This window comes from Coturnix japonica, chromosome 8, assembly GCF_001577835.2.
Source record: "Coturnix japonica isolate 7356 chromosome 8, Coturnix japonica 2.1, whole genome shotgun sequence".
Classification (NCBI taxonomy): domain Eukaryota; kingdom Metazoa; phylum Chordata; class Aves; order Galliformes; family Phasianidae; genus Coturnix; species Coturnix japonica.
In genome coordinates, this window is record NC_029523.1 from 5,114,605 (window position 1) to 5,141,454 (window position 26,850).

Consider the following 26,850-nt stretch of genomic DNA (forward strand, 5'->3'; position numbering starts at 1 on the left):
CACCAGAACACCATCACATTTTATTTCACCCCTGCTATGGCTACGCTGGGCTGCTCTTCACCTCTTTTGCTGGCTTGCACATGGTGCCAGGTTCCCAAGGAGCCCATGGGGATGCTTTCAGGGCTGTCCTCAGTGTTCATGCAGGAGGAAAGCAGCACTCCCCAGTTAGTTTTATAGGGCCGGGGGAACTCAGGGGGTCCTTGCACCCCAGTAAAACTCCAGGATTTAAGATGCTGAGCGATACGGTTGGAACAATTTCCTTGATCTTTTATTACCTCGGTAAATAATTTATTGGGACAGCCATTTTAAAAAATCCCATAAAAGACCCATAAAACATATTTATCACACACACAGAAAAAAAAAGCTCCTTGGCTCCAACCAACAAGCTGAAAACTTGTTTGTATACTTCACTGCACATAAACTAACCAATGCCTTGTGACAGCTTTAAGCTTTTTAACAGCTCTCTCCCTGCTGCTCTTTATTTCCATTTTTCTCCATGTGACTTCAGAAGAGAAAAAATAAAAGAAGAGCCACCTACAGAGGATGATATCTCTGCTTTTGGGCAGCTACTGACAGGTGGGAATGACCCTTCTCATTTCCTGGTGCCCTGCATGCAAAGGGAGGGATGCACGCATGCCCTGCATGGGCATCACAGCACTTCTTTGTGCCTCAGTTTCCCCCTGTGGGTGACCACCCTGTTTCTGCCTTTTCTGCTGCTATCTCCAGGACAGGGAGTCACTGATGACTCGCTGTGAAGCAGCCTGCAAGCCTCAAAGCAGCCATCCCAAGAGAGCAGCCAGGGTTCTGTGGTGCAATGGGAGTTGTGGTAGGACACCCTGAAACCATGGGTGGCCATGGGATGCAGATGAGGAACATCCATAAGGCACTTCTTTCTTCTCCTGGCAGAGTGCAGGGTAAGTTGCTGTAAAAAGGCTTGAATAAATAAAGAATCCAAAAAGAGGGATGAGGAATTCATTTTCTCACCTAAACGATGACCAAGTCATGTGTACCAAAGCTTTTCATGTTCCCTTGGCTGCCAGAGCACCCAGTCGGATGGAACCTGGCCAGAAGGACAAGATCTTAGTTTGCTGCCAAAGCACTAAGCCAGGACATGAACTGTAATTGATGCTAGGAGGGATGCCTGGTGCCAGGCAGGTGTTCTGCCTGTAGCATCAGTCCTATCCCCATACTGCAGAGCCTGCAAACCCAGCCTTGGGGACAGCTCTGCCCAGCAGCACATAGCCTGGCATGGGGCAGCTGGGCTTCATACAGGGATAGACTGAGGTTTGAAGGTTGGATACTAGGAACAATTTATTCTCAGAAAGAGCAGTGAGGCATTGGAATGGGCTGCCCAGGAAGGTGGTGGGGTTACCACCCCTGGGGGACGTTCAGAACCATGAACCGTGGTTATGTGGCACTGACAGATGTGGGCAGTGGGCATGCTGGGCTGGGGTTCAGCTTGCAGATCTTAGAGGTCTCTTCCATCCTTAATGATTCTATGAAGGTCAGGCTGGATGGGGCTCTGAGCATCTGATCAAGCTGTAGGTGTCCCTACTCACTGCAAGAGAAATGGATCAGCTGACCTTTAAATGCCTCTTCCACCTCAAAGGATTATATGGAGACAAGCAAGGATTCATCACCCACGGCAGCAGAGGAGGACACTGGGTTTCTTCCTTCTCCTGCCTAAGAGTATATTCAACTTTGATGCCAATTCAAAACAGAGCTAACGAGCTGCAGGATGGGTTAGATCTGCACCTTCCTGGCAGAGATCTGTTGCCCAGTGCTGCTAATCTTGGCCAGTCTTTATAGCCATGGGCAGATGTGGCCATGGCCAACTTAGGAGAGGCTGAACCTCCAGGTTTGGGCTTTGGGATCCCTCCCAGATTCCCCAGCTGCACAGTTCTTTGGCTGCTGCTCTCAAAGCAATGAGCACACGAGTGGTTAACTCTGTCTGCAGATTTAAAAGTCAAACCCTGCCACAGGAAATTAAAAGATAATGCAAGGAATTATTTAAAAAATTAATCTTTATTACTCTCCACTCCCAGGCTGCTAATAAAAAAGTGTGTTCCTCGTGCAGTCTCTATAAAAACAGGTTATAAAGCAGGGGAAGAGAGGAAAGCAGGTTTAAAAAAAGAATCTATCTTTCATCCCTCCACCCTGTCTGCATGTCACTGCCTTCCATCTGCACCTGCATGCTGCCTCCCAGACAGCACCTTCACCCTGGGGGGGGGCATGAAATATTCCCCTTTTCCACCTCCCCCCACTGCCTCTTCATTGTACAGCTCTGGGATATCAGCAACCTCTGCTCTGGAGAGGGTGTTTGTAACAGCACACCTTTCTTGCTCCAGGTACCTCTGAGCACTGTGTAAAGCAGGATGAATTATAGCTCATTACCAAAAGGGCAGGCACTGTGGAAGTAAACAAAGCAGCTACTACAGAAGCAAGCAAGAGCTGCACAGCATTGGAGCAGGGTTGGTACAAGCAGGAGACCTTGCCTGGAAGAGGCTGTGGTTGGGGTAGATGATCTCCATGGTCTTTTCCAACCTAAGTGATTATCTGACCCTTGGCTGCTCTGAGAAGCCATACCTGCAACACCATGTGTTGTACCACCTGTGGCCTTCATGCAGGACACAGAGGTGCAGCATCCCTCGATGGAGAGGCAGGAGGTGGCTTCTGGAGATGACTTTGATGATGATGGATGGTGCTGCTCTGTGTTCTCACTGATGTAGAAAATTAGAGAGAAAATGCACTCCAGCGATTGGCCCATCCAAGATGCGTGTTGTGTCCATCTCCTGCACACAGGTGTCCCTTGAGAGCTCCCCAGCCAGCTTGTAGGCTCATTATTCAGAGTGATGAACTGGGAAAAGCAACACCACTGATTTCATTTTTCTCCCCCAAAACAGCTTGATTATATTATTCCTGGACACACATAAGTCCTTGATTTCCTCGCTTAGCCACTTGTTTGCTCCTCCTCAGCTAGGATAAAACAGCCCTTTGCTTTTGCTCATCTCTGTGCCCAAGGCAGGGAGAAACTCTAGACAAGACAGGAGCCATTCTTCGGTTGCAAATTGCTCCCTAAAAACAGTGAGTCATGCTCTCCCTTGGGGCAGATCTGATAGTTGGGAATCCACAGAGCAGTGCTGCTGCGCTAAAGCAACTTGTGCTGATGTCCTCCTGGCAGGATGCTCTCCTCTTGGCTTCCTCTCTCTTAACCAGTTGCTGGTTTTCTTCCCTTTTATTATCATGGCTGGTTTTGTTCCTCCATTGTTTCCCTGCCAGCTGCCAGAATGGTTTTTAAACGGTCTTTAAAACTCACATGTGTTTGAAATGATAAATCTAATGGTCTAAATCAGCACAGGCTGGTGAGTCTTCAGGAGATCTGCCATGCTGAGGACAAGGAGACCACTATGTCCCTGCCTTAATACAATGCCAGCCCTCATCAGGAGGCACACAGCTCCCTCCCAGCCAGGCACAGCCTCTGAGCTTGTTTCCCTTTAGTCCCAAGATGAACCATCCCTGAAGACATTCAAGGTCAGGCTGGACCAAATTCTGACCGATGTGATCTAGCTGGAGATATTCCAAGCAGACCTAGAAATGACAGAGGAACCCCTGACCACTGCCAACACAGTCTCAAGAAGGTCCTACAGTCCCACCACAACCATAGACCTCCCTTCAAACTTCACACGAGCTCCCAGGCACCAACACTAGGCTGGGAAGCAGCAAAGCAGCTTTTCCATTTGGTAAACAGCTCAAGGAGATGGACCAAGAGGTTGGATGAGTGAACCCACCCCCACCATGCCCACTGACCACATCCCTCAGTTCCATACCTCCACAGCCCTTGAACACCTCCAAGACAGTGATACCATCACTTCCCTGGGCAGCCTATGGCAGTGCCTCAACAAATCCTTCCCACTCAATATTCCAGCACAAGAACAAGGAGTGGGATCCCTCCTCCAGCTGTGCTCAGGCAGAACCAGACTCCCTTACCCAGACTCAATCATCAAGAGACCAAGAGGGAAATTCCACCCACAACTCACATGTGCATGAAGTAAACGTCCTCAAATTGGTGCTGAGTCATTGGGTAACCACTGAGAACAGGTTATAGGCTTAACATGCTTCCAAGTGGAGATAAGAAGAGATAGGATGAGGAGCCCACAAGCCCCGGGCAATGTTTGTACCCCTCCTGGGCACAAGGCATTGGTGACACGAGAGAGCAGCAGCCAACCCAGCAGGATCGCAACTAACCTTTAAAATCAACCAACATTGCCCAGAGAGGTGGTGGAAGCCCTGTAATTGCAGACATCCAAGATCATCCTGGACTGAGCACCTGATCAAGTAGTATGTGTCCTTGTTCCATGCTGAGAAGTTGGACCAGGTGACCTTTAAAGGTCCCTTCCAACTCAAATGATTCTATGAACGTGGATATCCAGGCTCCTACATTCGGGAACTGTCGTAAAAAGAAAAGCTAAACCCAATCCTGACAAGAGTTGGCTCCTTCATTAAAAGACAGCTATGCCACTAGGACAGTCCTGTCACCGCTCTGAACACCCCACAGCCACCAGGCACCAAGGGCTAATTGCAGACACCAAATCTGGCCCAAAGCACATTGCACTATGGAACCCCATGCAGCAAGGAGCCTTGGAAGAAAATGTCCCTCCCACAACCACCAGGGAGTGACCCAGCATCTGCTCCTCATCTTCCCAGTGGTGGTTAATCACCCACCTCCTGGAAGTCCATTCTTGGGTGCAGAACAACCCTCACACATCCCCCCCCTCTCCATCTGCTAAAGACTTCCCTCCTCGAAGGCTGTGCCACCCCCGTCCTGATCTAATGCTGGGAAATTAGCATTAAAATGATAGCTTGCCATTAGCAGTGCCTCAGCTCCCCATCACACTCCAAGAACAGCAAATGACAGGCTGTGACTTCCCCACCGCGAAGGCTTCAAGAAGTGCTGAAGTTACCCAGGGAAGGCTGAGGCTCTTTCTCTACCAGCCTCCCTTTGCCATCCCCATCCCGCTCATCCTCACACAGGCAATCCTACAGCAGATGGCACCTGAGCAGGAATGCAGACAAATTGGCTCCCACCTGCAGGAGCACTCGGAGCCTGCAGAGCAGACTGCACTAGCTCGCCAAGAGCCCCACAGCGTAGAGATGTGGGAAGAGATTGCCATCGTTGCCTTCCTCCCTTATTGCACGGCCTTGCCCAGCCAGATGCAGAGCATAGGCACAAGGGATGGGCACTGCCCCCCAGAGAGGTAATTCAGACAGAGCAGCAGTGAAGCAATGCTTTCTTCACATCAGCACAATGCTATGGTTTGCAGGGCTCGCAGCTAGCCTGAAGCTAGAAGGTTTTCATGGGTCCCTGCTGAACATCCATCTGCTTGTCAGAAAACCAGCTCAGCTCAAGCTGCTGGCTCTCTCCTCCTGCCAAAGTGGGGGGCCACCCTCCTTGAAGCTTCTCCTCCTTGACCAGAGAGCTGTGGCAAGAGCATGGAGAGATTCCTTTCATCTTTTGCCCACTTCTCTGAGCCCACCTGGCTCTATACATGTCAGCACAGCAAGGTTGGGAAGTGGCTCATGTAGCAGACTGCAGGAAACCCAGCAGGCAGAGAGGAGGTTGGCAAACCTCCTGTGGGCAGCTGTGTGACCCCACAGAGTCACAGTGAGGCTAAGGTGTGCAAGAGCACTTGGGTGCTGTCACATCTTACCTGGTCTCTCACTCAACTCAGCTGAAACCTTCCATTCAAAATCACATTTTGAAGCAGGAATGTATGGTTGGACAAGATACCTTCCTCTACTTCAACCTCTACTCTCTCCAAAATCACTTGGTACCAGCAAGCAAAAGAAACATCAGGTTCAGGTTGGGTAACAAGAATAGGTTCTGCACCAGAGGGCAGTGGAGCATGGAACAGGCTGCCCAGAGCAGTGGGCACAGCACCGAGCTGCTGGAGCTCATGAAGCATCTTGATAACAGGGTCTGAGTTTTGGGTGGTCCTGTGTGGAGCCAGGAGTTGGTCTTGATGATCCCTTCTTACTTGGGATATTTCATGGCTCTGTGATTCTAAGTGTCCTTGGGCCTTGCACTGCCTTGCACTGCACCTGGGGGTGAGATGCACAAAGAGAAGGGAAGGGTTGGTGGGGAAGGCAGAGTGGAGCATTTCCCCAGCACTCCCATCCGCAGCTGATACACAGGAGTGAGGCAAGGCCTCATCTGATGATGGATGGCAGAGAACCCAACCTTGGCAAGGCGGAACAGGAGCAGAAGGAAGCAATGCTCCCAGAGGCGATTCTCACACCTCCGTTGGATAGGAAAAAAAAACAACAACCAGCAGAGGTACCAGCAGCAGAGAAGGGAGTGTGCTCATCCTCCTGCACATTGGTATTCGGCTCCAGCCTGTCAGTGGGGCTCACAATCCAACCACACGTTTGTAGACTCACTGAGCCGTGGGCCCGACTCCACAGACTTCTGACAGATGCAGATGGCAAAGCCATTTTTCATAAGGTGAGGGAGAAACAGAAACAAAACAAAAACGGGCTCAGGCATCAGCTGGAAAAGATGCAATAGGGGATTGGGGCTAATAGAGAACAAGTACCAGATGAAGTTCTTGGATCCTGAAGCACACACATAGGCATCCTCTGCCTGCATTTTCCAGCACAGCCTGGCAGCAGCAGCTGCACTCATGCCTTCCTCCATACCCAGCTGTAAGATGAAAGCTGGATACAGAGCAGAACAGGGGCTTCGCTGAAGTTGCCCCTGAGGACAGCAGGTTGGCAGTGGGGCTGCTGAGCATACCAGACGCTCCCTTCCTGATAGCTTCTACTTAGAGGTGGCAAGACAGCCCATGGAGAGTTTTAACTATCGTCACACATCTGTCCATCTCTCAGACCCAGATTTAGCTCAGGTTGGGGTCTGATGGCCCACAGGGCTAGCAGGATGCTGCTGTAGGAGGGTGCCCTTGCTGGCAAACATGGCAGCTCTTGACTGCCCTGATTTGTCTCAGTGACACATCACCCTCTGGTCACCCACTCAACCCTTAGTGTTGGGGAGTCATTGGTGACACAGATCTGCTCACTGACACAGCATAAAGCAATGCCCAGTGCTGCATGTATTGGCCCTTGGGCAACACAGATGCTGGCACTGGGAGTCTGAAGTTTGTTACGTAAGCCAGAGGGAAGGGAAAGGAAGAAGTACCCCTATGGAGGGAATAACATCACCTCTCCCAGTGACATTCTGTTACAGTCACGCCAGCCTCAGCATCACCACCACCAGGTGAAATCCAAGTTGACAGTAATGTTGGAAAGGAGCTGGGAGTTCAGTATAACCTGAAATCTCCTCTGGCTCCCTCCCTTGCACAGAGCATGGCCATCAGCTCCTCACCATGCTACTAAGCATGCAGAACCGCCTTCCTGGAGCTGGGGGATACCTTTCCTTGTGGCCATCTATATTCCTGGGCAACTTCAAGAAGGATTTCACTGTGATCTCCATTGTGCCCTCTGCATTTCCAAAACAAGAAACATGCCCACGCCAACAGCTCCACTGTGTCCAAAACAATGCCTGTGTGGCTGAAGTAATCAAAAGGCTTCTTCTGATGGATAAATGAGGCCCATCTGTGACATCCCAACACTTTTGCCTTCACTCAGAGCACTGAAAGCCTGAAATAACCAGAAAGGGAATGATGGCCAAAGCCAAGGACCCACCCAGCGGCCCTGCAGCCCAGGGCATTCCCAGCCCCAGGAGAACAGCATAGGACTGGGCAGCAAGGCTTGGGGAAGGCTACTGCCATCCCTCGAAGCAACATCATCCCACAGCATATGCTGCAAGGAAGATTCACTCCCAAGCAGCCTCGCTCCACAATAAAAGTGTCAGAGCAGATGACTTGCCTCCCTCTAACCTCATTGCCTCCAGATTTATCCTCTCTCAGGTCTCCTTCCCTCCATAAGCAATCGGCTGGCAATGACACTAAGCCAACCAAAATGGTCAGAGAAAAAAAAGGGGAAAACAAGCCAGGTGAAGGGTTCAGGCTCAGGAGCTGAGTTTTACTTTAATTTTGCTGCTCTCAGCTCAGAAAGGGAAGGGGGGGAGGATGCCTCAATGTGGGAACTCAATGTCTGAGCTTCTCATCCCTTCTCTGAGGACTGTGCCTGGTGGGCATTCTGAGAGCAAGGATGGGGCAACAAGGCTCTCCAGAACCACAGCCCTGGGGGCTGCCTTACCTTCATGCAGGGTGTGCTGGCATCAGCACAGCACCGCAGGCGACTGCAGAGCCAGAGCAGTCTTCAGGGAGCTGAGAGAGATGTTAGCAGTCCTTCACAAAGAACTAAAAATACCCCAAATGGCCGGAGTTTCTATTGGCTTTCCTTCTTTTCTTTCTTTTTGCCCACAAAGGGATGTGTCAAGCTAATTAAAATGATTTCCTTACAACCTGCAAGAGACAGGATCAGGCGAGGCATCCTTCAAACCTGCACCACCCTGAAGGCAGCCCCGTTAACATTGGTAAAACTCAATACAAGAGGCAGAACTACAGTGTCTCCTGCATTCTGGGACCCTCGTGAACAGGGACATCACAGACCCACAGAATACGATTGGGGTTGGAAGGGAGCTCACCCCAACCCCGTGTGATGGGAGGCCAATCTCTGCTACTCTTGGCAGAGTCGCAGCCCATGAGGAGGGTGATGCATTGCATTTCCCTTCAATTCAACATTTAACGGTGCTGGCCAAAGGAGGATAAGTGCCAGATGTTTTCAGGCTGTAAATGAAGCCTCCCATGAGGAAACTGAGGCATGAAACACAACCCTGCCCCGTGACCTCCGTCAAAGCTGATACTGAGTATCAGAGCTCCTCAGACTCAGCTGGCTGCTCTCTGCTGCTTCTGTCCTTCCTGTAACAACCTAATTGCCCATCAGTGTGCTGTCCGCACCTTCCTGAATAGCTTTGCAGCTTTTCTCCTGCTTTTTGCCCCTTAGTTCCTCCCCCCAGCCACCTACATTGCTGAGGACACCCAACACTGTTTGCTTTCCCTTCTCCTCCTCCAGCTCCAGCGATGGATGTGAAGTTCTTGCAGGGCCCATGCCAAATGCATCTTCCTACAGATAAACCTAGAGAAGACCAAAAAAAAAAAAAAAAAAAAAAGTAGGAAAGAAGAGACAAAAGAAGCCTTCCAATTACTGGCAATTAGCTCTGCTGAGTGCCTACACTCTGCATGCTGTGCCCCAGACACACTCAGGAAGGTGGGCACACCACATACCGGCACGCTTGGGATGCTGACGTACATGTAAGCTTCTCAGTGGAGGCATTCAGCACTGGGGCTTTTTGGAAACCAGTCAGGCCATGAGCGTGCTTCTCCCACCCCAAAGCCCTGAGCACAGGCAGAAGAACTTGCTCAGAAATGGGAATTTCATGTCACATGCACCCACTTGCCTCCCATGCCCAGCTATGTGCCTGCTTTGGCATCCCAGGAAGGATGCCTGAACTCTCGCTGAGATGCCTTTCCCTCTGCAGGAGGACAAGCACCCAGCACGCTGCACAGCGTGGGAGGCATTCAGCCAACCACTAATGCTTCCCACTGGCTCGGAGCTATGGGAGGAATCAGCTTTTATTAGCTCTTAGGAAGAGCACATCGCTCCTGCCCTCTCTGCCCTGCATTGGGCTTGTGCACAGACTCAGCTGTGCTGCAAGTGAAGCAGAACCAACTCACCTCCTGGCCAGCAGCACTAAACTCCTCCTGAGCCTTGTACAGATCTTAGAAATCTTCACCAAGCTGGGAGCTGTGTAGAGCAATGCTGCAAAGGGTGCTGCAGGGCCCAAAACTGCCTTGAGAAAAAAGGATGCCTGGCTTTTCTGCCCCTCCTTGGCACTACATGGACACCTGGAGGGCACTGGCATTTGCTCTATAGGATGGGACTGCGGTTTCCCACAGAGCCCCCAGCACCCAGCCACCAGCATGGTGAGGGATTGAGCTGCTCTGCAGAAGCCTCTCTGAAGTCGCTCAGGGGCTTGTTAGTGGGGTGATAAAGGGGATGGATGGCCTCGGAGAAACGCTCCGTCTCCTGCTGCGGTATTCATTATCCTTTAGCCAGGCAATTCTTCACAGCAGCCAGAAGCTTGAGGCTGGCTCATTTATTGTCCTCCGGGGCTGTTCCCACAGGGGATGTGCCGCTTGTGATGGTCACCGCAGGCAATGGGAACATGAAGTGCAGCCTGTGAGCATCCCACAGCACGGCATCTTGTGCAGGGCACGACACTTCTCCTGGATGCTCACCTTCCTGAACCCACAAGTTGGAAATCAGAGCTCCCATTGTCTGTGCTTGAGTTCTTATGGGATGCAAAACACATGCATCAGTCCATCCCCTGCCTGCTTGGCAGCAGCTTCTGACACTGAGAACAGATTTCAGACTGATCTGACAGAGAGGCAGAGGTCTCAGGGACAGTCAGAGTCTATAAATCTCATGGGAACAGACTGTCAAACAGAGAAGAGAGATTATTAGCACCTTGCAAACTGTAGTGCATCATCCACTATTAGACACCAGACAATCTGCGTGGGAGAGCAGGATGTTATAAATATCCCATGAGAGGAGGTGTTCCATTCAGCACAAGCAGCTTACCAGGCACCAGAGAACCCTGACCCAAGTTACGTTTAAGAGATAAGATGCACGGATCCCACTGCACTTGTTACAAATGGGAGGCATGGTTGGCTGAAGTCAGAGACCCTAATTAAGTTGTTCCAGGGTGGAAGCTGGAGTTGTTTTTGACACTGGTAAGGCTAAATGCAAGGTGCTGCACTTGGTTCATGGCAATCCCAGATGTGTGTCCCCAACCATGGAGGTGCTCAAGAGAGGCTGGATGGGGTCCTGGGCAGCCTGAGCTGGTGGTGGGGGGCAGCCAGCCCACTATAGGGTTGGGACTGGGTAGGCTTTAAGGTTCTTTCTAACCCAGGTATTCTATGATTCTTTGATATTAACTCCCAACATTGACACTGATCTCCAGTACAGGAAAAACTGTTGGAAAGCACACTATGGGGGGCAAGGCAGCAAAGGTCATTGGAGCCCATGGGCTGTTTGGAGACAGGGAGTGCAATCCACATGCTTATATAGAGTTTGCTCGGACCTGGGCATTACGACAGTGTCACCTTCAGCCTGAGGCATCCAAGAGCAATCACAGAGTGGGAAACAGCCTTTCAGAGTATGACTACAGCTTAGGTCCCCGGAAGCATTTAGGGGAATTCTCTTATTTACCTGGTAAAGGTCAAGTCCCAGGGGGTGTTTCCAGCCCCGTGAATCACATACTGCATGTACCTGCAGGGCTTCATCTCTGCTAAGAGAGACGGTGAGCATGTGCTACAGTACATCCTTTATTCCAGAAAAGCATTTACTTCAGGGGCACTGGAATCCCTGTTCTGCCAAACAAAAAGAGTGATGGGGATTGAATCTAAGCTTGTGTTCCTTAAAAAATAATAATAATCCAGAAATCCAGTCACTGTATCCTAAATGTTCTGATCCAACCTTTCGCAGCACTGCAATGAGCTAAAGGGCCGCACCTGAAAATATGCCAAGAGCGGCATGAAATGTTAATGTTGCAATTTAAACAATATGAATATTGCAGCACCGCTCTGCTGCTCCCCATCCGCTGAACAATTCTTATTCAATGGAAGTCAAGTTACATTTCAGGAAATAATGAGGTCTGCTAATTAAGTCTGGCCTAGGAAGACAGCAGTCTTAAAAGGGAAAAAAAAAAATATATATATATATATATAAATAAAATTCAGATCTCCCCAAAACGTGTACATTTGCTGCTTATTACCTGCAAAGGGAAATCATTAATACTGCGCAATGCCAGGATCACAGGTCAGCATCATTGTCTTATTGCACACATCTAGAGGAAATTATCTTTTTAATGATACTACACCTAAGTCGTGACCTGCTTTGTCCCTAGGAGGCAAGCGGGAAATGCCAGGCTGATGCTTTCCATATTCTGCAGGCAGAAATCAACCACCTGACAGCGAATGCCAAATTCAGGCTGGGCTACAGTGAGGCAGCGCGGGCTCGGAGGTGCTGAAGGCAGCTGACACAAGATGGATCCCAGCTCACACATGGGGAGGGCATTCAGTGCCTTGTGCAGCTCCCTGGCCACCGGTGACAGTAACAGCAGATTGAGCTGGTGGGAGCCACACTGAGACAGTCTGTCCTTGAGAAAGGCAGACTGCACAGGGTCTTCACATTTAAAGTCTGATGGAAAGACCCCCTCCCACTCCCTTGGCTGCCATCCCAAGACACAAGCGTGTGTTGCAAAGTGAGGGCACAGCCATAGCCTGGAAAGCAGACATGTCAGCTCTAGGGCCCCCCAAGTAAACACAGCATCATTTTGAGCTGGAAGGGACCCTTCAAGGCCATCTGGTCCAACTGTCCTGCACTGAGCAGGGACACCCACAGCTTCATCAGTGCTCACAGCCCATCCAGCCTGACCTTGGCTGCCTGCAGGAATGAAGCCATCCAATATCAAACCAATAGCAAACACACAAGACTCACAGCTTTCTCACCTTCTTGTCTTACACCATTTTACCAATTTTATTCTTCGTCTGTCTCTCTGTTACTCCATTTCCCCTGTACTGTCCCCAGCCCAAAGAACTGGACAGCAAGGCTCTGGCACTATACAACTCATGGGAAAAGCAGAAGGCTGGGACAGGCTCAGCACACCCTCCTGCTGTCTTTTTTCTCTGTCACAGCAGCACACGGACCCATCCATCCTCCTGCTCTGAACTCTGCCTTCAGCCCCCATCTGATCAGTACAGCACTGACAGGTCGCTGAGCAGCTTGCTGTGTGAAGAGCAGGCTGCAGAGGGCTGATCCGCTCCTGCTGCCACAGCAACAGCCTTCCCTAACCCACCTCCCAGCTCTCCAGAAGAAAATTCATCTGATCAAGAGCTGAACGAGGCCACTGGGGTCCTGGTTCATTCCTTGACCACTGCTGACACGCTGAACTTCAGCTTGTCTTTAACAGACAGCCATCCTCCTCAGATCCAGGCAGAATGAGCCACGCTGACTTGGATTTGCAAAAACAAAGATCCAAATGAGGGCAGGCTCAAACCATCCAAGAGGAAACACTTTGTTTGAAAGAAGAGAGAAATCCAGATGAAAACATCCATTAAAATAAACCTTCCAGCTCCAAAACTGTCCCAAGATGAGGGAGAATGTGGCACTGAGGGACGTGGTTTAGTGGGCATGGTGGGGTTGGGTAGATGATATCAGCATTTCATTTCAACCCTCATAATCCTATGGCTCTCAGAGGCTCAGACACCACTTCCATTCCAAGGTGGCCTGCTGGAGGTTCAGGAGCTGTTTCTGGTCCCCTAGATCCATTCCCAAGCAGAAGCTCATTGCCTATGGGGAGCAGAGGCTCCTCTGGCCAGCCCACCTCACACTGCACCGCCAGGCACACCAGCAACTCTTCCACCAAGTGTCAGTTCAGCAATAAAGAGCAATAAACATGCCAGAGTAATTAATGTCTTAACAACTTATTACAATCCTCAGATAATTAATCACAAAAGCTAAACATGCTGTCTCACCCTCCTAATGTGTTAATGCTCTAATTATTATGCCTCAATTAAGGGGAAGTCAGCGCTCCTTGCTTAGAAGTGCACATTTAATAAGGGTGCTCAAAAGGAGGCACGTTGAAGTGTGGGGGGGAGGGGGCGATGGGAGTTAAAGAAGACGACACCATTCTTAATGAGGTTGCATGGGTGGCTGTAGGCAAGGAATTGACAGCCCCTCTCTGGGATCTCACACATGAGTGCATGCGGAACTGGGGGCCATCTGCGGCGGCTCTGCGCTCCGCTTCCAATCCGGCTATTTATAGGAGAGGCAGCATGTGGGGCACAGGGACGGCAGGGCTGGGGATGAGCAGCTCTACTGCAGATCTAGGCAGAGCTACAAGGCAGAGCTGGCAGCTTGTGGAGATGGCAGCAACAGGCAGAGGTGGTCCGTCCACCCCCAGCCCACTACTTGCCCTGCTTCCAGGCATGTAGGCAGTTGCCACCACTCCTGACCCATGTGAACCCCCATGCAGCTCCAGTGCAGTGCCCCTTCTGTAGTTCAGCTCCAACAAGCCACCTCTGAGATATCCCATGGAGATGCCCTCAAAAGCCAAGATAGCCCTTCACTCTTCCAATTTCAATCGTGTCTGGTTGTTTTTCACAACTCCAGAAAGCTGAGAGTCATACTTTAATGGTAGCAGGTCCCACCTGCAACCAAGACACAGCTCTGAACCTTTATGCCCCTCATCCTTGGAGAAGGCATTGGGCACAAAGTATGGCCCATCATCTCGTCCCCAGCCTGCACAGCAAAGAGCTCCTGCAGCTACCCCCCACCCAAGTGGGCCTCCAAAACCAAGAAGGTTCCCTCCGAACCAGTCAGGTTCCTGTTCCATCCAACCTTTTTGTCACATTTCTCAAGCAAATGAAAGACCAGAAGATTTTTCAGCCTAGGTTAAGCTGGAAAAAGAACACACTACATTCCCTCAAGAAGTAACACACCGTGTAGGTTTGGATGGCTCCCTCTGAGGAATAAGGCAGAAGGAATAAGAAACAAAACAAAGCAACCCGGAGGGGACATGAATTTTAAAACCCATGAACAGTTTTTGTTTTTCAAGTAATCGAAATGAAAAGATATTTCACATAGTCACTTCCATCAGAATGTTTTTGTCACCCTGATTCTTCGATGATTCTCATGCAAAAAACAAACAACAAAAGGATGCTCTCCAGCTCTGTCTGCTCCATCTATCTGCTGCTCTTTGCAGTGAGCAGGGACTCAGGACCTCTTTTTGTGCCTGGAAGGTGGCTTCCTTAGCTCATTTCAGACACCATATCCAAGTTTCTCAGAGACTGTAAGGAAACCGTCAACTGTTTTCACAGAACCATTAGGATTGGAAAAGATCTCTAATTGGAAGACCTTTAGTTGGACCCATCAAGTCCAACTGTCCACCCTTCACCATTATTGACCACTAAACCACATCCCTCAATGCCACATCTCCACATTTCTTGAACACCTCCAGGGACAGTGATTCTACCACCTCCCTGGGCAGCCCATTCCACAGCACTCTTTCTGAGAAGTTTTTTCCTATTCATGCCTTTCCCTTTCACTATTACTGTCAAACCAGCAGTCACTTGAAAGCATGGGGCATTACTTCACTTCTGGAAGGTAGAAGTTCTGCCTTGGTTATACCAGATTCAGCCTACTCTGAAGCAACAAGTCAGATGAATATCTTAAGCCAGGAGTTGTAACAAAGGTGACCGGTCTATGTTAGCACTCCGTGAAGCTGAAGAAAGCTGTCTATCCAGAAGGGAACAGAAGCACCCAGTTCCTGCACTAGGATACAGTCCTTGGGATGCTCTGGGCTGTGTCCACCAACAGATAATGGAGAAATCATCAAACCTGAGCCTTCCTCTCTATACCAGTACAGACCTGGTAACACTCTGACAGCACTCTCCCATTCTCAGAGGCAGATGACACAGAAAAGGGAATGCTTCTTTGCATCTTTTCTGACTGAGAGTTGAGTGTCGGCTGCTTGGATGTAATCTCTGACCTGACAGCATGAGATGCAGTCCTATATATTCTCACATGATGCTGTCAATCACATGCAGGCAGACTCCCAGAGTCCTGAAGAAGGACCTGAATTCTGAGGGCAGACTCTGGAAGAAAGCAGGTAAACATGATATGAATAAAATACAAGTCATAAGGACCATCAGACCAAGCAGAGACATTGATTCTCCAAAAATAAATAAATAAGGCAGTGCTGGACCAAGGAGCCAATGCCACCAGAATCCAGATGCCCCCAAACTCACACCCTTGACAAGAACTTTCCAAGCTTGCTTTACTCTACACCCTCCCTCTGCCTGCTGCCTTTAAGAAAGCATGCAGCATGACAGCTGGGAAACTCAATCTGGTCTAAATTTTGTTACAGCCCTGCTGGTTTTTATCCTTGATTACCAGCATTAATTTTAATGGCTTTCCTACATTAACTTTGTCCTGAACCAGTTGGAGGAAAATTTTTGCTCACTTGCCTTCTGGAGAACAGTCTGGGTAATTTTCCCCTGTCACATAAAGGCCTGCCACACTTTGTTGGGGGCAATAAACTTCCCAAAGCTGGGGGAAGAGAAGGTGTATATCACAGAATATGTAAATCCATGAACCATGCTTTGCTCAATTTGGGTCTTGGCTTATGCTGGTCCAGCAGGTGGAAGTTCAGCATGGAAGGAAACTACTGAGCGTGCACCTCAGAGATGTGATGCTTCCAGCTGAAATGACACCCTCCCTCAAGTCTGGGCAGCTTTGGACTGGGTTCATCGCTGGCCATCTGTCTCTCATTTTTCCCTAGAATCATTAAAAGTGCCTGTAAAACAGGTCCCCAAAGAGAAAATAGTGCTAGAACACACCTGGAAAATGCTTCAGAGAGACAAGGCAGAAGGGATGCCTTCTCCATATCTACTCTGCCCATGCTAGGAGTGGGCAGCACCCCTCTTTGTGCTATCTTCACACACTTCTATTTACAGCAGGCAGCAAAGGTGAGGATGATACAGTGCCTGAGCCACTTTCTCTCCTTATTCTCACCTCCAGCCACCATCCTGGCTTCCAAAAAGCAACTTCACAGCATCAGTTCCCTTTGCTTACCAGTCCCTTTTCTTCCTCCAGCTCTCAGAGAGGTACGACAGACTGGCCCCTGGGAAGGACAGGAAAGACTCAGCACCTTCCTCTCCTTGTCAAAAAACAGGGCAACAGCGTTTGCACTGAAGAAATGTAAGGCTTCAGTTCACGTTTCCAAAGTTTTCTGTCCCTGACAGCATAAGGAACGTGATTACACAAAGAGATGTCTTTGATGCAGCACGTGATGCCATACTTTAGCAGTACAGATGTTCCCTCCATGCTCCAAGGGGCGATTTGGAAAACAGAGGGCTCAGAAATCCCAACATGCCCAACCATGAGCACCTGGGCTGCTGTACAGAGACTGTTGCCATGGAAAGATGAGAGAAGCAACAGTCAGCGGAGATGGATGGATTATTCCCACCAATTAACATGAAGAATTTTGACTGCTCTTCTGTGTTTTCTGCAACAGCCTAGCAACCACCTCAAAAGTGTTATTCACACATCTCCAAAGTGTTTGGCAGGGTCACATGCCTACTAAGCCTCGCAAGGAGGGAGGGACAGCTCACCAAGCAAGGCCTCTTGAGCACAGGCACATCACTAGTGTGTAGCTTGGCCAGCAGAGACACTTTGCAACAGCTCTACTACACACTACAGAGTAAGTGACCTAGGGAGATAGAGATCACAGTACTCAAACTTCTTCCATCCCTTAAATTAAGGCAAACAACAGCATTCCACGTGCACACCAGTCTAGCCGCTTCCACAAAAGGGGCACTACAATCTGACAAAGCACATCGTCATCTCATTCATTAAGTTCATGGCATTAATTGATTTCTTTCCAAGCAAGCCATAAAAGCCAAAGCTGCATGCAAACAGCATCCTAAAATATCCTTGTAAATCTCAGCCACCACGTTCATTAATTACAACCTAGTGATAGTTCAGGCCATTAGTTCTGGATGGTAACTTCATTTATTCCCACGTTAATGCTCGATGTCAGTGGTTATCTCATTACCACTCTATTACTTACCTACTTAATCCATCATTACAGGCCGGGCCAAAAGGGAGGAGTAGAGTTTGCCCTGCGTTGTAGACAGACAATGCATCAAACACAGAGAATCTCAACCAAAACACGTCTATAATCTTCAGCAGGGTTATATCTATTAAGAGGAAGAAACACAGATGAGCGTTGTTAAAAACACAGACACGTTCCAACATAGAAAAATTGTGGATATTGAGGTTCCTCTTAAATCAGAAGGAAAAGCTCTGGCAGGAACGGAAGTGCTTATTAGCAGCTGCACAAAAACGGCCTTACCTCTGCCCTTCTCCTCTTTGGACTTTCCTTTCCCCAGGCCATGGGTCAGGTTCAAACTCTTTCTCTGCCTTCTGAATGCTAAACACTTTGATAAGGGAGGTCAGGGTCTGGGCACTGGGAGCTGCCACTTACTGAATGCACCAGAAAACATCCAGGTAGAGCTGCAGATACTGCCAGGCCTGAGCATTACTGAAAATACACCTAAAGCCACATGAAGATGCAAAAGTTACCCTCATTTCATACACACTTGGCTGGAGCTGCTCTCCCTTGGTGAGCAGACACATCTACAAGCAGGTGATTTACATTACCTGCAGGGCTCCTGCCTGACCCTTCATGAGATTCAGCTTACTCCATGCACCAGATCAGCCCCCAAGGGTCTGATTTGGGTGTTTCAGCACAGTGAGGCCAGCAGCTTTCTTGTTTCACTCCCTCAAATAGTCTTAGAGTATACAGTCTTACCCTTACACTAGGAGAGCACCCCTGCTTGACAGAAAAAAAGAAAAGACCCTTGAGGCTGACTAGCCTTGAAATCAATACAGGAGCTGGGGGAATGTCTTGCAGGGATGTGCGTCTGGAGCAATAAAGCAGGTTCTCCTTAAAGCAAGTACTCCTGCTCTGCGCCCATGCAATAGAGTGGGGTGAATTTTGTACTACTGCTTCTAAGTGACGTGATACAGAAGGACTACAGTCCTCTAATGAGAAAGAATCTGTTGCCATAAAGTCAGAGTAGAGAGAAAAGATACAGTCCCAATGACGTCCAAAGCGATGTACTGCTGTTTTCCTCTGTGATCAGCCCACACACAGCCAATATGCCTGTGCTGGTCCAAGTGGGCTCGACACAGCACTGTGGTAGAAGAACTGACAGAGCAAGGCTGCAGAATGCAGCAATCAGATGTAATTAAAATACCTTTGCAGCCCTGCTTCCAGCCCTTGGCAATTAAGTACATCCCATGCTGTGGACATAAAATAGTTAAAAAAAAAGAAAGAAAGAAAAAAAGAAAACAACCCAGAAGCTGGGCCATTGACACAAGGGTACATAGGCATAGGTTTTGATTAAAGAGCTTTAAATAGATTAAACAGAGTGGCCTGGGGGAGGCAAGTGCTGCTGCAGGGGAAAGTTGCCCCCAGCCAACTGCCAGAGGCTGGAAGGGCCCCTTCCAATGGGAGCTCCCACATCATGGGTGGGTTCTTTAGGACGCAGTAGGATACCAGCTACAAGTGCAGCTTTCCCCATAGGCATTCATAATATCCCTTTCTTGTTTCACCTCACACAGATGCTCTTGGACTGATAAGGAATGAACTCTCCTGACAGAGAGGGGCAAAGATAAAGTCTTTCCCTCGCCATCTATTTATATCAAGCTAGTAGGAACTCATTATCTTTCAGATCTCTGGCACGCACAGCTGGAATCAGTCATCAGGCTGAAAAGTTATTAGGGGTGGACAAGAGGAAGCCAGACACATTAACCCTGTTTTCTCAGGAAAGCAAGCTGAAGAGGGAGGGGTGGTACAGCTGGGTCTTATACCTCAGAAAGAGAAAACCTGGGTAGAAAACCTGGGTAGGAAAACCCACATAGGAATAGATGATCAAGGGTAGCCCAGGAGCTCAGAGCACAGTGTGAAGAGACATACTGCACCCAGAGCTGAGGCTACATACCTGCAGTGGGTGCACAGAGGTGGTGCAGGCATAGATGCAGGCCATGGACCTACACAAACTAGTGACCTCTGCTTACCATTACTATGTGATTCTGGTGAAGAGCTCTGCAGCTGCTGTTACAAATCTGGTCCAGAAGACTCACACGTATATACCACACAAAGAGGGGCTTTCCCACCCTATATTCCTCAGGTTTTGCGTATGAAGATAATTGGTAAAACATTCCAGATCTGGATGAAATTATAAATCAGAAAGCATGAGATATTTAGCACTGCCAGCTCTCACAGCAGTGAAGCACCTGCCCCTGGAGTTAGGGCATTTGCACGACATTCATCTCATTCTTATTCTACTTCAAAGACTTCAACAAGAAGCTTGAAATATTTAACCTCCACCCTAGTCTGAAAGAAACCAAGGCAGACAGCAAGAATTCCTCTCAAGCACTCACCTTACTGTTTTGCTGTGAGTTGCTTATGAGTGCCCCATACAAACCCAACACGTGGAAAGCCAACACGTGGAAACCAGCTCACCGCTTTTATACACTGAGACAGCTTTTGGTCCCAACGTTCAGAGTCCTGGTTCACAACCACATTACAACAGATCTTTAGATCTGCAAATAGCTGAGAGGAAGCCGAGCTGCTCCCTTCTGAGTCATCAGAAATCCAAAGCCATGCTAACAAATGAACGACCCAAGCAGCCGCAGTGAGCACTGCGTCTCTGCCTCCCCTGCAGCAGTTTAGTCTGCGTAGGTATAATTGTGTCTGCAACAAGAAGGCAGGTGACTTAAAACTGTGTTCGCCAGTGCAACTCAATTTGTGACATTTTATGCACTGTTTCGCTTCCCGCCCAAGTGAAAATAAATACAACTGCATCTTAGGAAGAGAGAGGAGTGCCCTTGGCTGGGGTATCACTGCCACTTGCAGCCCCCGTTTCTGCAGCTGTTAATTTGGGGCAGGTGGGTATGAAGAAAAGCGCTATTACACTAAGGCTGCCTTCAGCAAAGTCTCTTTAAAATAGCACAGGAGGGTCATATTTACTGCTTAGCAATATCATTTCTCAACAAGTCATCGCCCACAACTTACCAAGGCTATGTGCATGCAGGCACCTCTGAGAGATGGAAGAGTAGTTGGTGCTCGCCTCGCTCCCTCCGTGATCCCTTCAGATGCTGACATTTGAGTATTTCCCCCCCCCCTGCAAACAACATGCATCCGCTGAGTGCTCCCGGGGAAGCAGCACGACCAGAGCAAATTCCCAGAAAAAGCCTTGGCAGCGTTCCCCCTGCTCTGCGGCTGTGAGCAAGACAGAGTAACAGAGCACGACACATGGAACAGCAGAAGCTGAGCAACACACGTGTTACTGCAAAGAAAATAAACTGTTTAATGCGGGTGGGAGGCAGGGGGGAAAGCACTCCCTAACAAACACATACTAAAACACAATCTTATCCTCATCCGACCCGAACTGCAATGAAAGAAAACTGGAAAGCTGGCATAGCTGCTGGGGCACTCAGGCGATGTCGCTGACCAGCCATGTATGTAATCACCCAGGAGGTCCCCAAACAGCCCTCTTGTCTTTCCTCCAGCGCATTTAGATGCGTCAGTTAAAGTCAGCAACGTTTTTAAGGCCGCTCAACCTCATTCTATGGGCTCCCAGAGCCTTCTGACACCATGAAAGCACCTGCCAGTCACCCTAGACAGACTCCAGACCAGCCAACGCACCATGCACTCTGCTCTCCTTGGTCTAGGTAAAGAAGAACACTCAAATCACAAGTCCTGTAGCTCTACTTGAAGACCTTCCATGTTTTTAATAGAGGTCAGCAAGGAAGATGCTTCCCACGCAAGCAAGCCATTGAGCAAGGCAGCAAACTCCATCAAAAGAAGAGACAAATGGGTTTAGGGACTTCAAAAGGCAGTTAGATGAAGACTCAAGTGCATCCACCCTATCAATAGCTACAGTGCAGAGGCAAGACCAGATTTTATTGATTTTAAGGGGCTGGATAGAAAATCTTGGGAAAGCTAGACATGTGCTGAAAGGTTTGACAAACCCATTTAAGAGGCCAAAAAAAAGAAGGGCTCAGTGCAGCCTTTCTATCGGTCACTGCCCATGAAGCACAATCACGTGGCGTAATAACAGTCCCTAAATACACTTCATGCTTTAAAAGGAACAAAGAACCAGGAAAATGAACGCTGAGATAGAAGGGAGAGGTGAAGTTCAACTGCTGTAAGAAACGCTCAAGACGATGCACATTTCACGTTTTCAGGTCTGTAAGAGTTGACTTTCTGTTCCTCAGCTCTAATCGCTTCTTTGTAGTGAGATTTGGCACCAGCCTGGGTTCCCGAGGAAGCAGAAGCAGAGGATTTGTCACCCACTTCTTCTCCTGCAAGACTCCCCTGGGGATTTTCTAAGGAGTGAGGCTCTCTTTGTGAAAAATTTGCCTTTAAAAGACAAGACCGTGGCTGCGAAAAACCCAAGAGCAAAGACTCAAACCTACCTTCCAGCCTCATGTGTGCCCACCAGCCCTGCAGCCCTCCACCTGTTTCAGTAGGGTGTTTGCATCATTGTTCAATTTGCCGTGCATTTAGCTTCACATCCTTCATTGGATTATTTTTATATTTAATGTCCTCTGCTCTCCTGCCCTTCTTTTTATAGAATGGTAATCCAAGTCCCTTGGTAAGGCTGAGTAATCTTCATCAGATTTTAATCAAAGTAAGCCAGATCCTCAGCTGCCAGGACCGATACATCTGCCTTTAAATATCTGAGCTATGGTGATTTACTCCAGCAAGGAGCTAGCCCCACCCTGTCAGTGAATTGAAATTCCCTCCTATGCATCAGGCTAAAACAACAATACAGAACAAGCAACCTGCTGCGAAGGGGGTTTAGTTTATAAAACCAATACCCAGGATTTCAGAACTAAATGAAAATCTGAGATAATCCTTCCTTAAATCCAGCCTGGGAAAAACACTCTGGACAGATCAGTATCAAGTAACTTCTTAAACACACTTTTTCCTCTTGTGAAATCTACCATCAAGCTGGAGTCAAAGGGAAGTCACCCACAATGCCTCATCCTGACATGGCCCAGAGAATTCACTGTTTCCACCCGTATAGAAAATGCATATTGTACTTATGCAGACTTCTCTAGGATGGACCTGCTTCTGCTTTACCAATAGCCCTTAGAAGACACTGCCAAACCCCAGCATTCGAGGTCAGCATATTAGTTGGAAAATAATGAGGTTTCTGGGATACAAAACATAGGTTCCATTTTCCTTACCTTCAAAGATGACTTGTGCTGGCTTCCCTCCACAGATAAGAAAGATAAAAAAGTACTTACATGAAAGGGAATCATCAGACTACCTTGCTCTGGAGTCTGAAGTAGAGATGGTGGCGGGTCATTGCACGTGAGTCTTTGGACTGCAGTCTCTGAGCGAAGCCAGAAGTAGATGACAGCCTAGAAGGCTCTAGTAAAAGTAAACCAAGAAGGTTTTACAGTCATTTACTTCCACATCTGGGGCTAAACTCCTAAGCAGTGTTAGGGTTTTCATAAATTCTCTTAGTTCACTTCCACTGAGACAGAAGGTAAAGCAGATGTCTCCATTTTGCTCTCAAAAACTTCAAAGTCAAGGTGTGCCAAAAGCTGGAGGAAGTATAACTGTATCCTTGGAAGAGTTGGAGTGCACTTGGATCTTGACAATGTCCTTTGTGCAAGTCCAGTAAAACTAGTGACCCATTCAGCTGAACCAATAATATGCTATTAGGTGCTGTCACGCTAGTGACAAAGCCCCATGAGAGTGCCATTAAGAGGTTATTATTCATTAAGGGGACTAAAGAGAGACTTGGCATTAAAGAAAAAAAGAAAAGAAGAGAAAAAAAGAGCCAACTGGTAGTTGTAAATAGAAAGTACAGAAAAGCAGAACTAAGAATGAGCAAAAAGTGAGAACTTTGTTACCTTTCCCACAGCTCTGCAAGTTGAAGAGTTCTCCAGTGGCCATAACCCCACCAATTTCTCCCCACGCAGAAGGAACAATAAAAAACCAGCAAAGCCTTGGTGCTATGTGCAGGGTCTGACCTTAAAGCTTGTAGGTCGAAACAAATGTCCAGGCACAACTTGTGATGGTTCTTCCCACTTGCAGCCAACCCAGAATTGATTTTTAGGAAAACATGAAGTTACCGCTGACCTCTTGTCTGGGGGAGAGTCAAAGGGCATCAGTAAGGACAGAGCTGGCAGCACACAAAAGGAGGGAAACAAGGATAAGGATCCTCTGGCAATTCCCTTAGTCCTAGCCATAGGGAAGTGGGAGATATCAATGTGTTTTTTGCAAGAAGGGTTAAACCCAAGTCATTGGATGCTCTCCCGGGCTCTAGATTTTCCAGACAAGCAGCCCACACTTCATTGATCTGGCTGCAAACAGACAGTTGGAAAAGCTACGGCAAAGCAGCTAAGGTGTGACTCAACACAGGTTTCTTATTAGCAAGCACCACACACACATTAAAGCGCCTCATAAATAGTCTCATGAAGGAGCCTATATGAGAGCATCCACAGAAGGGTTAATGAGCTTTGGTCTCTGCAAGCAGGCTGCATTCTTTGTCCATTCACATTAACTCACCCAAGCATCCCCCATTCAAAACACAGGTTCCTACAACAGATGGTCTTATTAGTGTCCACATGTGGCAACAAGGAGACAACAACAGGTGGCCCAGACAGCAATTGAAACCATTCACCCTGCTTGCCCCCAAACAGGTTCAAGATCATGCCAAGGGCAGTGAGGATGGAAGCAGACAAAGATATGGAGGGTACAAGCATCCAAATCATCTCCTCACATCTTTTATGCTGTTAAAATCTCAGTGAGGTCCAGTTTGGGATGCTGATCTTCAAGCCAGAGTGAATAACTGGAGATGGTCCAAAGCAGACAGACAGCAGTGAGTGGAAATCTATAGGAGACGGCTGGCAAGGAAAGGTGGAAAACATTTGTGATGCTTGGTCTAGAGGAGATGGAGACATGGTTACATTCTGCAGATCAACAAAAAGGAAGTGGGAAAGAAATCCTGGGCTTAATATACGACAAGAGACCTTTCAGTCAAATTCTAGGAAGAACTTTGAGAATGTATGGACTGCAAAAGCACCAGGCAGGTGTCAGATCACTGCTTTCCTTCAAGATACCTATTCTTAAATTAAACCCTTTGGGCTGAGCTGCAGAGGACCCCATAACTCAGGCAGAAGGCAGTCAAGAGAGTTACGAGCTCAGTCTGCACTGCGACGTAGGAACAGATAGTTTGACACCACTGAAAGGGAAAATTAATTTCCAACTCATCAAAAAAAAAAAACCAAAACCTGGAAAAAACAAAAAGCCACACAGCAGCTGCTGCTTAGAAAGGCCTTTAAAAACCCCTCCAGCGTGAAAAAGACAACAGGGGAGGGGTGGGTGCATGTCATTTAAGGGTTGGACCCACTTCCATGGGGAACACAGCAGCTTCAAACCAGCCCAAGTGCTGCAGGAGTGCCAGAGCAAGGCAGGAGTACAGGGATGGGCTGCCTCAGCAGCCAGAGTAGAGGGAGCTTTGGGATATCCATAGCCACAATGAATATGGGAGCCTCCAAACTTTCCTAAGCTTTGGATCCTCTGGAAGTTTGGCAGGAGACCAGGATTTGCACCATCCTCTTTGTATTTTTCTCTTACCTGCCTGCTGGCCTCTTCCACATGAAAAAATAGGGACATTTTGTTGGCTGCTTCATCACAGGTCTGTCATATACCATATACATTTGCTGGATCTAATTTCTGCATCATGTCTTCCTATTTGTCCAAGCCAAAACTCCTCACATTCTGTAGCCCAAACCTCCCTGGATGTCAGCTCTTCATGTATTTTTGGCTGAATTTGGAGTTCAGGGACCTGAGAGATGCTTGGAGAAACCAACAAGCTGCCTGTTTGCCTCCCTGCCCACGTGAAAACAGCTCAATAAATCCATGGTGAAGCCCAGCCACAGGATGGAGAGTCTCCTAGTGACGCAGATAAGGCTTGCAGCAGGTTTCACTCCTTAGTTTTCAGCCCAGAAGCATTCCCCTGGAGTTTCTCCTCCCACATGGACTCATGTCTGTGCGAGGCTTGGCTCAGACTATCACACTCACTATCTATTCAAGGATGAGTGCAGAGACATCTCACCTGAGAAGAAACTTCTCGACCTCTTCCACCACTCCTCTCCCCATCTGCATCAATGAGACTGCAAGACACGCCTGCACTGCAGACAACTATTAGATTCTGGCTCTTGCTTTGTTTATAGGGAGTTTGGGGAGATTTGTGGGCCTGCTGATGAATTAGAGGAAGGAAGACAAACATATTTTACTGTTCTGGGCAAAGAGTGCTGGAATCCCGTGGACATCTGGAGGAATTATTTGCAGAAAATTAACATTGTTTGTCATTTGCGTGATGAACTTCTGGATCTCAAGTGAGTGATGGGGAGAAACCGGTGGGAGACGTTCATTATCCCTGATGGAGTGAAGCCCCTTGACACGATGCTAAGGTCGCTGTGATCTACGGCCCCGCTATGACAACGCCGAGTGCTCTGGAATTGAACGCACACTATAACCGGGGGCGTAAGTGATCTGCCACATTAAATGCCGAGGCGTTAATAATTGTTGCTTGCCTCTGATTGCCAGGGCTTGGGATGCACTTGTTTTCATAGGGCACAAGCGTTAACTCCTTCCTGACTGCCCCAACTCATTGCAAAGGGCACAAAATCCAGCAAGACACATATGCAGATATCAGGCAACAGTGTGAATTAAAGGTTTTCCAGGCTTGCTTGTTTATCTCTTGATTTGTCTTTTGGGAACGTGCTCTCAGAAGCTCCCTGACACAGCTTCCTACCTCTGGCTCCCATAGCAGCTCAAATCCCTGCAAGAGACACACACTCAGATTTGCAGCACAGCAGAGAAGCCCTCCAAGCATCCCCAGAACCAACAGCAAGGCAAACCTTGTTCCTGTGTCTGCTAATATTTGCCATTGGGAGCCAGCTTCAGATCCCTTCCCTGCAGCCCTAGCCTGCCCTGACGGCAGGGAGCAGCTCTGCTTGGGAGCCGGGTATACCAACAGCTGCAGGCAGGGCAGCTGGCTGGCGCTGGGAAGAATCACACATCTCACTTAGGACATGGCTCCTGGTCTCTCAGCATCTCAATTTCTCCCTTTAAGCAATCTGAAATATTCTTAAATCCCGCTTCTCAGTCATTGCTCCCAAGTCCCCTGGGTCAATATCTCCAAGATATCTCCTAGGAAAGGG

General features: G+C 48.5%; 1 long non-coding RNA gene across 6 annotated transcripts; it reads right to left on the minus strand.

Moving 5' to 3' along the window:
* On the minus strand, positions 1-26,612 carry LOC107317288. Of its 6 annotated transcripts, none has more exons than XR_001556799.2 (6): positions 20,672-26,611; positions 17,657-17,786; positions 16,600-16,708; positions 11,233-15,680; positions 9,696-10,457; positions 1-9,096 (listed from the first exon to the last, which is right to left on the minus strand). It is a non-coding gene; the product is annotated as an uncharacterized LOC107317288 (long non-coding RNA). The 6 variants fall into 6 exon arrangements; XR_004308205.1 differs by having other exon boundaries at positions 1-6,099; positions 8,986-9,096; positions 17,657-26,611; XR_004308204.1 differs by having other exon boundaries at positions 11,233-11,393; positions 15,454-15,680; positions 17,657-26,586.
* Between the last annotated feature and the right edge of the window lie 238 nt (positions 26,613-26,850).